Source organism: Cornus florida, unplaced genomic scaffold, assembly GCF_030987335.1.
Source record: "Cornus florida cultivar Cherokee Brave unplaced genomic scaffold, ASM3098733v1 CherokeeBrave_3.0.0_Hap2_Chr10, whole genome shotgun sequence".
Classification (NCBI taxonomy): domain Eukaryota; kingdom Viridiplantae; phylum Streptophyta; class Magnoliopsida; order Cornales; family Cornaceae; genus Cornus; species Cornus florida.
The window spans coordinates 13462109-13476347 of record NW_026775580.1 but is presented as its reverse complement, the minus strand read 5'-3'; positions in this window follow the sequence as shown (position 1 = coordinate 13476347).

Here is a 14239-nt window from a genome sequence, read left to right as displayed (position 1 = left end):
GACTCTAAGAAGTCAAAGTGACCTTCTATGAGGTCATGGAACTCAATGAGAACTGATACGGAAGCAAAAGACTAAAAATATGACAAATAAGCCCCCAGGGGTAAAATAGTCATTTTAAAAAATTGTGGACTCAGGTGCCACCGAGCATACCACTAGAAGGACAATGAAAAACTAATTAAGATGGACTCAAGAATCGCATGATTCGGAGTCCGGACAAAGGAGAAAAGGCATGATGAAGAAAAACGAGCACTTAAGGCAAAAGGGTAAACTGGTAATTATCTAGGAAGATCTGGGTGCAACCGAGCACACCATTGGAAAGACAACGAAAAATTAGTCAAGTTCAAAAAAAATTCACTCGATTTGGAGTTCGGATGAGGGAGAACGAGTGAAAACAAAGATCGACGTCACAATGTCGAGACGAGCACCCCACGAGCACCCCGACAAGCACCATGACATACACCATAACATGCTAGGAAGGAAAACAATTCAGCCAGAACTGAGGCTTGAAACGGAGGTCAAAACGAGTTTTTCTGGAAAAACACGAAGAAGAAACCCCCCCTAAAATCAAGTTTTCTACCTAACAAAACAAATGGAAACGAAAAAAACTCACTGTGAAATCTCCAAAATGCCCCTAGATCAGAACTGGATAAGAGGGCAAAAGTTGCTACAGTGACTGTCCTGATCTGAAAGCTGAAACGGGCTAGAAAATGAATTTTTCTGGAAAAACACGAAAAAGAAATCCATCCTGAAATCAAATTTTCTACCCGGCAGAGTAGAAGAAAATGGAAAAAAACTCATTGTAGAATGCCCAAAATGCCCCTCCACGAAATCTGGTAGTGAGGGTGAAAAAGCTGCTACATTGCAAAACTAAAAACTAAACTTTGCGAGGGATTTCCGGTACCAAGACGACATTTTATGGAAAAACACAAAAAAGAAACCCCCCCTAAAATCACTTTTTCTAAGTGACTATGTCAAAAGGAGAAACTAAAACTGATGTGAAAAGTTTAAAGTGTCCCTATATCAGATTATGCAACAAAATTTCAAAATGAGTCCTTAGGAGGCTCATTTCACCAAAGAAGAAGGTTTGCCCGAAAATGACCATGCACGCAAATGTAACTTACCTATTTGAATGTGCTACAGTGGTCCATGGCTTAAAAATACCACCGATGCAAAATCCGACCCCCCAACGGCCAAAAAGGTAAAAATGAACTAGACAAGGGAAATTTGAAAAGTAAAATTAACAAATGATTTCAAATTACCATTTGGCCCTTGGCCACACTTCATACATGATTAATGAAACCCTATGAAAGTATAAAAATGGAATTCCCACACCCGATGCAAACATAGTGAAGCAATGACTCGGCATTTTTTAATATTTTCATAATATTTCATGAAGTTAAAAGTTACATAGGATACAAATTAGATGTCATTGGCCTATGGCCTCATCTCATATATGTCAAATACATTGTAAAGAGTGTACTTATGTACATATTACAAAAATAGAATCAAATTTACACATTTTGACATATAAAGCTATAAATGACATTTCAAGCCAACATTTGCAAGAAATAAGAAATTCAAGTTTACAAATCTTCCATGGCATAGTGTGCATCCCAAATCAAGGTCCATGTACCTGAAAAATGTCCCCACTACGTGGGTGAGTAACATAAAGCTACTCGTAGAAGATGAGCATGCATCGACCTAACATTTTACAATTCTATCACCTTAAGGTGAAACATGTTAAAGGGGCTCATGCCACCTTACGTCTATGTTAAAGTGAGACTCAAGGATCATCCTAAGCTACTCATGCAATTGAAATGAACTACAGTATACAAGTATGCATACTCAAGTACATTAAAGCGTATTAAAACATGATACACGACATTCAAGTACATGATGAACGCGGAAAAGTGCGCTTTTAAACTCTTAAGCTTGAGTGTTCTAGGACCTTTATTTATCTTATTTTCCCATTTTAGTACTTATTTGTGTTTTTATCTATTCTAGGTCAATAATGTTAAAATGGGCTAAAAATGGTTTCTTAAGGCCTTTTTGGAGTCAAACTAAGTCTTAAGGATGATCCGGAGTAAAAAGAGGCTGGTTTGGAGCAAAAATAGGCTGATGAACTTTTTCTGAGATCGATCGCTTTTTCTAAGATCGATTAAAGTTGGATCGATTTAAAATCAAAGTTGGATCGATCGAACTTTTTCTTTGATTGATCGAACTTTTGCTGGCAGCGAGCTGTCTTATTCCCGTGCGCGCCCAAAAGTCCACCTACCATATAGTACGGGATTAGATATTTTTGGGGCTATATTCCTGACTTAGTGACTAAGAAAAGGACTCTATATAAAGGGAAGTGACCCATTTTGTAAAGCAGTTTTTTATCATTTTATTTCTACATTGTAATTTTACTTTATCTCTCTAGAAAGTTAGAGATTAGGGTTAGAAGAAAAGGGAGAAGTGGAGGCTCATCTCAAGAACCCATCTCTAGATACACACACTCTCTCTCTAGAGCTTCAAATAAGAAGAAGAAGAAGAAGAAGAAGAAGATGGAGCCATGTTTGGAGCTTGCCCTTGAGGGTTTCATGACCACATCTACCTCCTCCATGATTGGCTAGATCTACACTTAGGGCTTGGATGAGCCCTAAGTCTTGTGTAATCTAAACCCTTGTATTTCTATTTTTGGGGATTTATATATATTGTTGTGATTAGTGTTCTAGCCTTGTGAATTTAATGAATCTTGGTATATTTCTACGGTTTAATTCTTCCTATTAATTCTCTAGTTTATTTACATGTCTATGTGTGATTAAATTAGGAATTATTTCTTACATGTTTCATATGGATTGATTCTTTGTATTGATTCTCTATTTGATTACATGTTGTCTTATGTGTGATTATTTGGGAATTAATCTCTACATTAGATTCTCTATGTTGGTTGCATGTCTATGTGTGATTAATTAAGGATTTAGTGATGGCTAAGCATAGGTTTTCATTGAATGGGTTTGTCAATTAATTTGATGGTTTATACTTATGCTTGATGGGTTGTTCTACAATTTAATTCATGCTTGTAGGTAGGTAGACAATCTATGCTTGCTTAGATATTCCATGGCTTTTTATTGCAAATTCCATGATTCTCTAGATTGATGTGTGCTACAATTGTTACTAGTTAGATAGGTCGTGCTTAAAATTGATGGGTTGTGCTACATTTAGTTTAAGTAGACAATTCATTCTTTAATTTGATGGTCCATGCTTAATATTGCAATTGGTAGTCGCATTTTGTTCACAACAATGTATTCCCCATTAATGGAAAGCAAGTGGTTAATTACATGAGCTTAATGGTGATTCCAACACCCTAAGACCTCTCTTCATATCTCTTAAATCCCTATCTCTCACTAATTTACTTTACTTGCATTTTAATTTCATTGCACCTTAGTTTAATCAAACCAATCTCTCTCTTTGCAATCTTGTGATACATTAGAGTCAAAGTTAAATTCCAACACGTATAATCCCTTAGGACGATCCCTACTCACTCTTGCTACATTAATAGTAGTGTTGGTACTGGTTTTTATAAATTTAAACTTGACCTAAAAGGCTTTTCTTGAACCGTACATTCACTACATTATTTGGGCATATATTAAGCGGTCTCGTCAAATTTTGGCGCCATTGCCTGGGATTAACGGTTTTGTTGGAATTAAACTAGACAATAGTGTTCATTTGATTGCTTTTATTTTTATTTTATTTTCCATTGTATATTTTTTTCTCTTGTTCTCATTATTATTTGTTCAATTAGGTACTTGACTACAAGGAAGGCAATTATTGGATCTTAAAGCAATCATTGGAGCATAAAGCTAGCATTAGAATTTGAAGTTGCTTAAGGACCTTTGTGAGCATTTCTTGAAAATCTCGTAGTTGAATTGTTTCACTTCTTTGCATGCTTGTGATAGCCCTTGTTGAGGCTTATTTTATTGTTTTATTTTAAGTCCAAGCATAGGCCCTTGTTGAGGCCAATATTTTCTTGCATTTGGATTTTAATTGGGAATGGAGGAATTGTTTGATCCAAGTTTGGGGGGGAATTATATCCCTTCACCTTATGCTCCTTCATCATATTTTAATCCTTATAAGATTGAGTCCAATTCATTTCATGCATCATCTTATTATGGACTTGATCACTCATTTAATCCTTCTTGTGACTACTGCTCTTCCCCACCATTTTATGATGAACCAACTCCACCACCTTCTAGGTATTCACCTAGATTTGAAGAAAAAGTGTTAGTTTTACTTGATGTGCATATTTCACAAGCTCCACTTATTAATTCTCATTCTCAAACTTTAGCCAACTTAGAAGCTCAAGTTGAGCAAATTGCAAGTACTCTTTCTCGTCAAGAAGAGGAGGAAGAGGCAAATGAAAAAATGGCAAGAACTTCAATGTATATAGATGAGGATGAGGAGAGTGAGGAAGAAGTAGCAAGTGAGCTAATGCCTAGCACTCTATCTTGTATAGAGGAGGAAGTGGCAAGTGAGTTAGTGGCTAATTCAATAGAACATAACATGATTAATGAGGACTTTCCTTATTTTGATTATGATTTTATCTCGGACATTGCTACTTTAGAGAATGAGGAGATGTTGACCAGGAGAGAAGGATGCGGAACTTGTTGAATAGGGCATTCCTTCTATTATCTCCAAAGACCCTCTTGAGGAATGCCTTTTTGAAATGTATAAAAATTGTGGTTTTAACCTTGAAAGCTCCAAAAATGAAGTGAACTCTCTAATGGACTCCTTAGCTAACTTGGAGGGTGAGGAGATGTTGATTTTTGAGGAGGAGAAAAATGATGAAGAGAAGGTGTTCCTTGATATTCCAAATGAGTCTTTGAAAGACATTAACTTGCCAATTCACAAAGGAAGTGATTCTTTGAATGCACTTCAAGAGCACAAAATTGAGGCAAGGCTAACCATGATTAATTTTGTTTTCAAGACCGTGGATGAAAGGAATAAGATCATCTCTTTCATTTCTTTTCAAGTCATTCTTTTGGAGGATGATTTCATTGTTATAAGTGGGACATTAAATGAGAAAAGTCAAAAGAGGATCAATAAGGATGTTTTATATCCGGTTTTTGATTCTTTTGATTAGTGAGTTGGCCCAACGTCTTGCTAGAGACATTAAACACTAGCATTCGTAGAGTTTTCAACTCTATCCCTCTCCCATTTCTTTTTATTATTTATTTTTAGTTTTTATTTTTGTGTACATTCTTCTATCCATTTTTCAATCTCTATTTTTGTTACCATCATTGGGGCTTAGCATAGGGTTTTCTGCACTTTCATGTTGAAAATTGAGCATTTTGCATAAGTTCGATCGATCTCAAATGAGAGTTCGATTGATCGAACTTCATTCCTGCAGCAAACCTGCATCCAAATCACTCTCTGTCTCATCGATCCAAGAAAATCTTCAGATCTCAGTTCTCAGTTAGATCGACCAGAAGACCTTCGATCGATCCAAAATCAAGTTCGATCGATCTGTAGTTTCAACACTTAGAAAAATTTTGAGCCTGCATCAACCTGCATATTTCGGCTCTCTGTCAGATCGATCGAAAACATTCGTAGATCGATCTAAAGTTCTTCGATAGATCCAACTTCATTATTAGATCCATCGAGATTCCATACTTACAAAAATCTTCAAAGCACTACAAATTTCATGCTCTCTATCCCATCGTGCGAGCATAGATCGATCATGGTGTGATTGATCCAAGTCAAGATCGATCACAGCTTTGCCCCTTTGAATTTTTGACTTTTTCTTCTTTCTATTTTATTTTTCATCTTCTTTGACTTTTGTTATTCCTTTTATTTTATTTACTCTCTTTTCTCTTATAAAAAAAAAAAAAAAATTAAATTTGTTAAAAATACAAAAATATTTTTGTTTATTTATTTTATTTTCGAAAACTCCAAAAAGATTTCTATTTTATTTTATTTTCATTTTTACTTTCAAGATTTATTTTTATTTCAAACTTCTTTTTTTTAAAAAAAAAAAAAAAATCCCAAAAATAATTTTCTTTTATTTTATTTTATTTCCTTTTATCTTATTTCCAAAAAAAATCCAAAAAAATTTTGTTTAACTTTAATTTTTAATTTTTAATTTAGAAAAAACAAAAAAATAAAAAAAATTTATTATTCTTTGCATTCTTTATTTCCTTGCATTGTTATTTACTTGCCTTTTTTTTTATTTTTGTTTGTGTACATATTTGTTTTGTCTAAAAAAAAAAAAAAAACGGTTTTTCAATGTAGCATTCCGTCTTGTTAGAGACGTTAAACTTAGCACCCAAATGACACATTGTGTCATTTATCTCTTGTTTCATATATGTTCATTTTTATTTTTATTTCTTTATTTTTCTTGTATTTTGTTTCATTGTACATACTTTCTTAAAAAAAAAAAATAAATAAAATAAAATAAAATCAAACAAATTTTTGCATCCCTTATTTCCTTGGATTTTCGTTTCTTGCATGTTTATTTGTTTTATTTTTGTGTGTGTGTACATATTTGTTATGTCATAAAAAAGAAAAAAAAATAATAAAAAAATGAAAAACAAGAAGTAAGAAAATTTTGTATATACTTGTATTGTACATATTGTTTTTCATTTCTTACATTGTACATATTCTTTCATTACATTTTGCCTTCTTTATTTTTCTTTTTGCATTTTGTTCATGCATTTTATTCTTTGTTTTTCTTGCATTTTGCATATACTTGTTTTCATTAAATGAAAATATTAAAAAAAAAAAAAAAAGTTTCACCATTGTGCCTTTGTGTGTATTCATGCTTTCATGCTTTAATTAGGGCTTGATCTCATATCTCTCTTTCATCTTGTGCTATATTGCCTTAGATTGCACGATTTGATTATTCTTATCCCATTTGATATTTGATGTGAGTTTGCTAGTGTGGTTTTTCAAATAGGTTGTTGATTCTAAGTTTGGGGGAGACCCTTTTCATATTGGATCATTGCCGGGCTTCATGATATCACCACCACGGTATACTCTTTCCATCTTTTTCATTGTTTTCATTGCACATTGAGGACAATGTGTGGTTTAAGTTTGGGGTAAGGTGTCTTGTTGCATTCTACTTAAAGTTAAATTTTAAATGCATGATTGAGATTAGAGATCCATGATTAGTGATGATTTTGATCTTTTGAGGATTATATTGCTTAAAATTAAAAATTTGCTTGACTTGAGAGTCCAATACTCCTTGTATGCCCCGTGGATGCCATTTAGGAGTAAATTTTTCGAAAGATTGATATCTTGCTTGCATTTGTGGTCCACATCATCTTGATTTTGTGATTGTTTTGAGATTCACTCTAGTATTCTACACTAGCACAGACGCACACTAGCATTCATTTGTGGGGTACATGCTTTATTGATTATTGAATTGGTTATATCCCAATTAAGCTAGTAGTGCATTGAAAGCTTTCATTCTTGATAAAGGTGGAGAACAACCCCTTTTCACTAAGTAGCCGGGATTCTAGCCTCATCAAGCACTGAACTTCTCGCGCCGAAAGGTGGAGGGCCCAAACTCTAGGTTAATAATTGAACTTGCTTACAAAAAAAAAAAAAAAAAAAAAAAAAAAAAAAAAAAAAAAAGCAAAAGCAAAAGCAATAAAAAGTGAGGATTTCTTTCAAATGGTGAGAAGTGGGAAATGATTAGATGGAGGTTGTCTTGATTTGTAGCCTAGTTTATTTGAGCTTGTAAGTTCGTAGGGGTGTTTGAACGCCTAATGCCCTAAAGCTGTCTGGTTTGCGAGTCATTGACCTAACGCTCGACCTCATGGATCGCAAGAAAGCTTAATAGATCAAAACATTGCACAATGCTTCCATCTTTGATCCTTAAAAAAAAAAAAAAAAAAAAAAAAAAAAAAGAAAAGAAAAGAGTGAAAAGAATAAGTGCACCTAGATCAATAAAGCTTTAATAAAATGTCCACTTTTTGTCTTGATAATCGGTACTAGATTTGTATGCTAGTTTGAGGGTAAGGATGTGATTAATTCTTTAGTTGACTTAGATAGCAACATATTTGACTCCGGTCCACTCAAAAGGATTCTAGAGTTGTTTTGATTTGCATGATCATTTTCTTGATGTGTGGAGGACCATACTTGCTTGCTTGATGTTGAGATTTCGGGAGACTGTAGAAATGTTTGAAAAATTGCATACTTGAGGTAGTTTTCTCCCAATGCTTGTTTGCAATATTGGTGTCTCTTTTGTGAGAATGAGCTTAATGTTTGTGGGTATCATTTCTGAAAACCCTCACGAGGCTTCACTCGTCCACTTGGGGTAACCTAGGGGTTTAAAAGGCTTGTTGCATATGCTAAATGCAATCGTGTTCCCTACGAAAGTAGCGTTATCTTTTTATTGCTTTCTAGTTTATAGTTGTTTAGTTATTCATTTCATTTCTTTACTTTGTAGTTCATTGCTAGGGACTAGCACTATTTAAGTTTGGGGGTGTGATGAGCACTAAAAAGTGCGCTTTTAAACCCCTTAAGCTTGAGTGTTCTAGGACCTTTATCTATCTTATTTTCCCATTTTAGTACTTATTTGTGTTTTTGTCTATTTCAGGTCAATAATGTTAAAATGGGCTAAAAATGGTTTCTTAAGGCCTTTTTAGAATCAAACTAAGTCTTAGTGATGATTCGGAGCAAAAAGAGACTGATTTGGAGCAAAAAGAGGCTGATGTTGAAAAACTGCCAAGTTGGATCGATCCAACTTTTTCTGAGATCGATCCCTTTTTCTGAGATTGATCAAAGTTGGATCGATCGAACTTTTCTCTGATCGATCGAACTTTTTCTCTGATCGATCGGACTTTTGCTGGCAGCGAGCTGTCTTATTCCCGTGCATGCCCAAAAGTCCACCTACCATATAGTACGGGATTAGATATTTTTGGGGCTATATTCCAGATTTAGTGACTAAGAAAATGACTTTCTATATAAAGGGAAGTGACCCATTTTGTAAAGCAGCTTTTTATCATTTTATTTCTACATTGTAATTTTACTTTATCTCTCTAGAAAGTTAGAGATTAGGGTTAGAAGAAAAGGGAGAAGTGGAGGCTCATCTCAAGAACTCATCTCTAGATCCATTCTCTCTCTCTAGAGCTTCAAAGAAGAAGAAGAAAAAGAGGAAGAAGAAGATGGAGCCATGTTTGAAGCTTGCCCTTGAGGGTTTCATGACCACATCTACCTCCTCCATGATTGGCTAGATATACACTTAGGGCTTGGATGAGCCCTAAGTCTTATGTAATCTAAACTCTTGTATTTCTATTTTTGGGGATTTATATATATTGTTGTGATTAGTGTTCTAGCCTTGTGAATTTAATGAATCTTGGTATATTTCTATTATTTCTATGGTTTAATTCTTCCTATTAATTCTCTAGTTTATTTACATGTCTATCTGTGATTAAATTAGGAATTATTTCTTACATGATTCATATGGATTAATTCTTTCTATTGATTCTCTATTTGATTACATATTGTCTTATGTGTGATTATTTGGGAATTAATCTCTACACTAGATTCTCTATATTGGTTGCATGTCTATGTGTGATTAATTAAGGATTTAGTGATGGCTAAGCATGGGTTTTCATTAAATGGGTTTGTCAATTAATTTGATGGTTTATACTTATGCTTGATGGGTTGTTCTACAATTTAATTCATGCTTATAGGTAGGTAGACAATATATGCTTGCTTAGATATTCCATGGCTTATTATTGCAAATTCCATGATTCTCTAGATTGATGTGTGCTACAATTGTTATTAGTTAGATAGGTCATGCTTAAAATTGATGGGTTGTGCTACATTTAGTTTAAGTAAACAATTCATTCTTTATTTTGATGGTCCATGCTTAATATTGCAATTGGTAGTCGCATTTTGTTCACAACAATGTATTCCCCATTAATGGAAAGCAAGTGGTTAATTACATGAGCTTAGTGGTGATTCCAACACCTTAAGAACTCTCTTCATATCTCTTAAATCCCTATCTCTCACTAGTTTACTTTACTTGCATTTTAATTTCATTGCACCTTAGTTTAATCAAACCAATCTCTCTCTTTGCAATCTTGTGATACATTAGAGTCAAAGTTAAATTCCAACACGTATAATCCCTTAGGACGATCCCTACTCACTCTTGCTACGTTAGTAATAGTGTTGGTAGTGGTTTTTATAAATTTAAACTTGACCTAAAAGGCTTTTCTTGAACTGCACATTCATTATATTATTTTGGCATATATCAAGCGGCCTCGTCAGTACACATGCTCACAAGTATATTAAATCATGTTAAACAAGATAAGCAATATCTAGCATACATACACAAGTATAAGATATATGTTTAGAGTACTCATAAATCAAGTATACGAACATAAGTATACTAAGCTAAATACATACGCACAAGACAAGTATACATGGCACAAGTATACAAAAATGAAATCCGCACACACAAGACAAGCATATTAAGCATAAATACACTAGATACAGTTTAGATATACCAACAAGGATACAAGTTCAAGTATACAGTTTCAAGTATACTAAATGAGATCAAAATACATAAGCAAGCACCAATTCTCAAGTTACAAGTAATCCATGATTAACAACTTGAAATTGAATGCGAAATTAAGTAGAAAGACTAGGACATGTGGTCACTAAACCAAGCAAGTGTTTCCGGGTAATTACGACCTACAAGGCACTACCTAGTGCGCACATGCATAAGTTATTCCGGGCAATTACAACTCACAAGGTACTACCTAGTGCGCACTTATAACTTAGAAGACTCTTATCTCCGTACTAGAGCCAAACCCTAGCCATCACGTAAAATATGTCCTTACAAGCTTTCCAAAATCAATAAGTCCAAAACTTATACAAAAATCAATAAGTTAGACCAAACTTATACTAAATCCACTAATGCATAAAACCATCTTCTATGCACAAATAAGGTTGAATCCACATAAACCATGTCCTAGAATTCAAGCCTAGATAGCATATGACATGTCAAGCCTCCAATATGCAATTTATACACCAAAACAAGAATATTTTACAACAATTAAATTACATTACCACACTAAGCCACAAGTACTAAATAAGTCCCAATTTAGTAACTAGCTTTCAAGGTTAACAATTGTAATATTCTAACAAGCTATATATCTACACAAGATATATCTAAACAAGTTATGCAAGTCAATGATATTCTATATCATGCTAAGTCTAATTACCATTTCAAGATGTCTCAAGTACTAATTCTACATTAAATTAGTAACATGCTCACAAGGTGATTAAACAGACTACATTTCAAGGGATTGTCAACCTATTACCTCCAATATCAATTTAAGTGACCAACACACTTAAAATAAAATTAATTAAGCTCATTAATTAATTTTTCTCTAGATTTTCAAACATATCCAAATGTCCTCAATTTAATTTATGTTAAAGAACTCACTAAGGCCTACTTTAATATCACATTACAAGTTGGTTTCATGTTTGATACAACTATGTGAATTAATCTTTTGCAAAAGATAAATATTAAATAAATTTTGCAATTCTTATTCAAATGCTCCAAATTTAATATATGTTACACAACTCACCAAGGCCTAATTTACTAGCATGCCACAATTTAATTCTAAACTATATATCATCATTAGAATTAAATCCTAGACAAAGAAAATAAATAAATTAAATTCTAAAAACTTGCACAAAGCATGCTCACAAGTTGTATATGCTTATAAAACAATCAATACAACAATAATATAAACCTAAGACATCCCCTACCTCAATTTGAGATGAAAATCTCAAAAGCCCACCGAAAAAAAAGTGCTCCGAATCCGACGATACCGAAGGGTTTTGCCGAGGACTACACGATCTACATGAACCCACAAGAAGCCCCATCAAAATCATAACTTGACTTCAAACCTGAATTCAAAATTTAGCCAAAAATGGGTTCTAATAAGGGGGAAAGATGCGCGTGGTCAAGACAAACACAAAACGCGAAGGCACTTCGACTTTTTAACAAAGGGAAGAAGGTTCAAATGAAAGAAGAAGGGTGGCAGCCCCCTTGGGCTGCCATAGCAGGTTCTAGTAGTGCATGGAAAGGGGAGAAGATGACTTTTTAATTTTAAGTCCCCTTGTTTATAGAAAATCTCAAAAAGTGCCCCAAACGGGTCCGGAAAAGTAAAATTTGAGCAGACGTGCTCAAATAGTGAACTCCGTGAATGAAAAAGGTTTAAAATGAGAAAATATGAACAACGAAAGAAACGACGTCAAAAACCGAGTCTCGAGCAGAGAGATATGCCCCAAACAAGTTCAGCGGCAACCGGGTCAAAAAACCTTGAAACTGGAGAAAAATGACCAGAAGGAAATTCTATGAGGACACGACTTGACAAAATCTGAAAATGAATCCCATACGAGGATCCAGGCTCCAGACAAGATATTTTGCAATAATTTTCGTTAATTGCACAATGGCCCCTACAAAAAGGGTTAACTGCAAAATTGCCTCTGAATGAAAATATCTTCCAAAAGATATTTTCTTAGATACCCCTGAAATAAAATATCTTCAAAAGATATTTACAAAAAACACCCCAAGAAAAGAATATAATTCAAAAGAACTATGCATCCATGCCCCTATGGACACCGGGAGCAACCAGAGTACTTTTCTACAAAAGTAAAGATACATATTTCGTGAAAACCACTTAGAATGAATATACATGAAGTCAAAAACCAACTTTGAACACAAGGAGTGAGGTTATGCCAACCAAGTGACAAACAGGGAAAAGACAAAATAGGGAAAAAGACAAAATAGGGAAAAGGACGAAAAGTGAATAGTGTCGAAAAACGAAAAATGTGGAAATGACTCAGTCCTCAAAGAAAGTTATCAATCCAAAGGAAAGAGTCTCAGAAACCATTTCCGAGCACTCAAGACGATACTAAAAGATGAAAAACCGAACTTAAAAAAGGAATTTCAACGAAAAAAATTCATCTGTAAAATTCTAAGGAAAAAGGAAAGGAAGGAAATGACCGGGTCATTACAACCTCAAAGTTAGGAATAAATGAAGAAATGACTCCACCTTCAACTCATTTTGTGGATTATGGAATAAAACTTGAGGAAACATCCTAAGGATGTGGATTATGAATGATAGGAACAATGAGAACCCTAAGCCTTTCTTTTTCTTCTTGTCCTTTCTCAACTTGATTATCAACCACTTTACGACTCCTCAATGTAGTGATAACCTGAACTTGCACATGATGAATATCCGAGGAATTGGTTTCATTAATCATGTAAGTTTGCTCTTTCGGGTCGGCTATTGGTTGACTAGGCAGCTTTCTATCCTCTCTTCGAGATAGAGTACTTACTATTTACCCAACTTATGCCTCTAGCTTTGCTATGGCTTAAGAATAAGAATTAAGAAGTTGGGTATTGGCTTTAAGATCAACATGATCATTAAGTACTTGATCCTCAAAAGCAGAATTTCTAGGAGGAGGTGGAAGATTAGGAGCTTGAGTGGGTTGATTCTTAAACTGAGGTGGACGGTAAATATCATATTGGTTAAAGGAATTATTTTGTGGCATAGGACTGAATGAATTTTGATATTGTCCCTGTGATTGAGGAACAGTGGTTCCTTGACTTTGATTACGCCATGATAGATTAGGATGAACTCTCTAACCAGGATTATATATAGAAGAATATGGATTATAAGCTGGTCTAGAGAATGCAGCATTCACTTGCTCCTGTGGGATCTCAGATGATTGTCCCAGCATAGGGCAAGTGTCAGCAAAATGGGAAGGATTAACATAGATTGAACAAAATTCCTTTCGCAAGGCAATTTATGGATTAGCAATAAGAGCAAAGCCAGATGATAAGATTTGATCAAACCTACGGTTCAAAACTTCTATTTGAGCGGCTAACTCACTAAATTTTTCTACCTTATAAAGTTTTTCAACCTTATGCATTCTAGGTGAAGACCTAGACCTAGAGGAAGAAGCATGTTGCACTGAATTTTCACTTAGGGCCTTAAACAGTTCCCATGCATCAGCCGGATTCTTACACAGAAAGGCTCCATTACTCAATACATCAACCATTTTTCTATAAGAATTTGAAAGACTATCATAAAAAATCTGTATTAAGTGCCATTTAGCAATATTATGGTGTGGGCACTTTCTTAGAAGATCATTATATCTTTCCCAGGAATCATGGAGCTGTTCTCCCGGGATTTGGGAAAATGCCATGATTTCTCTTCTC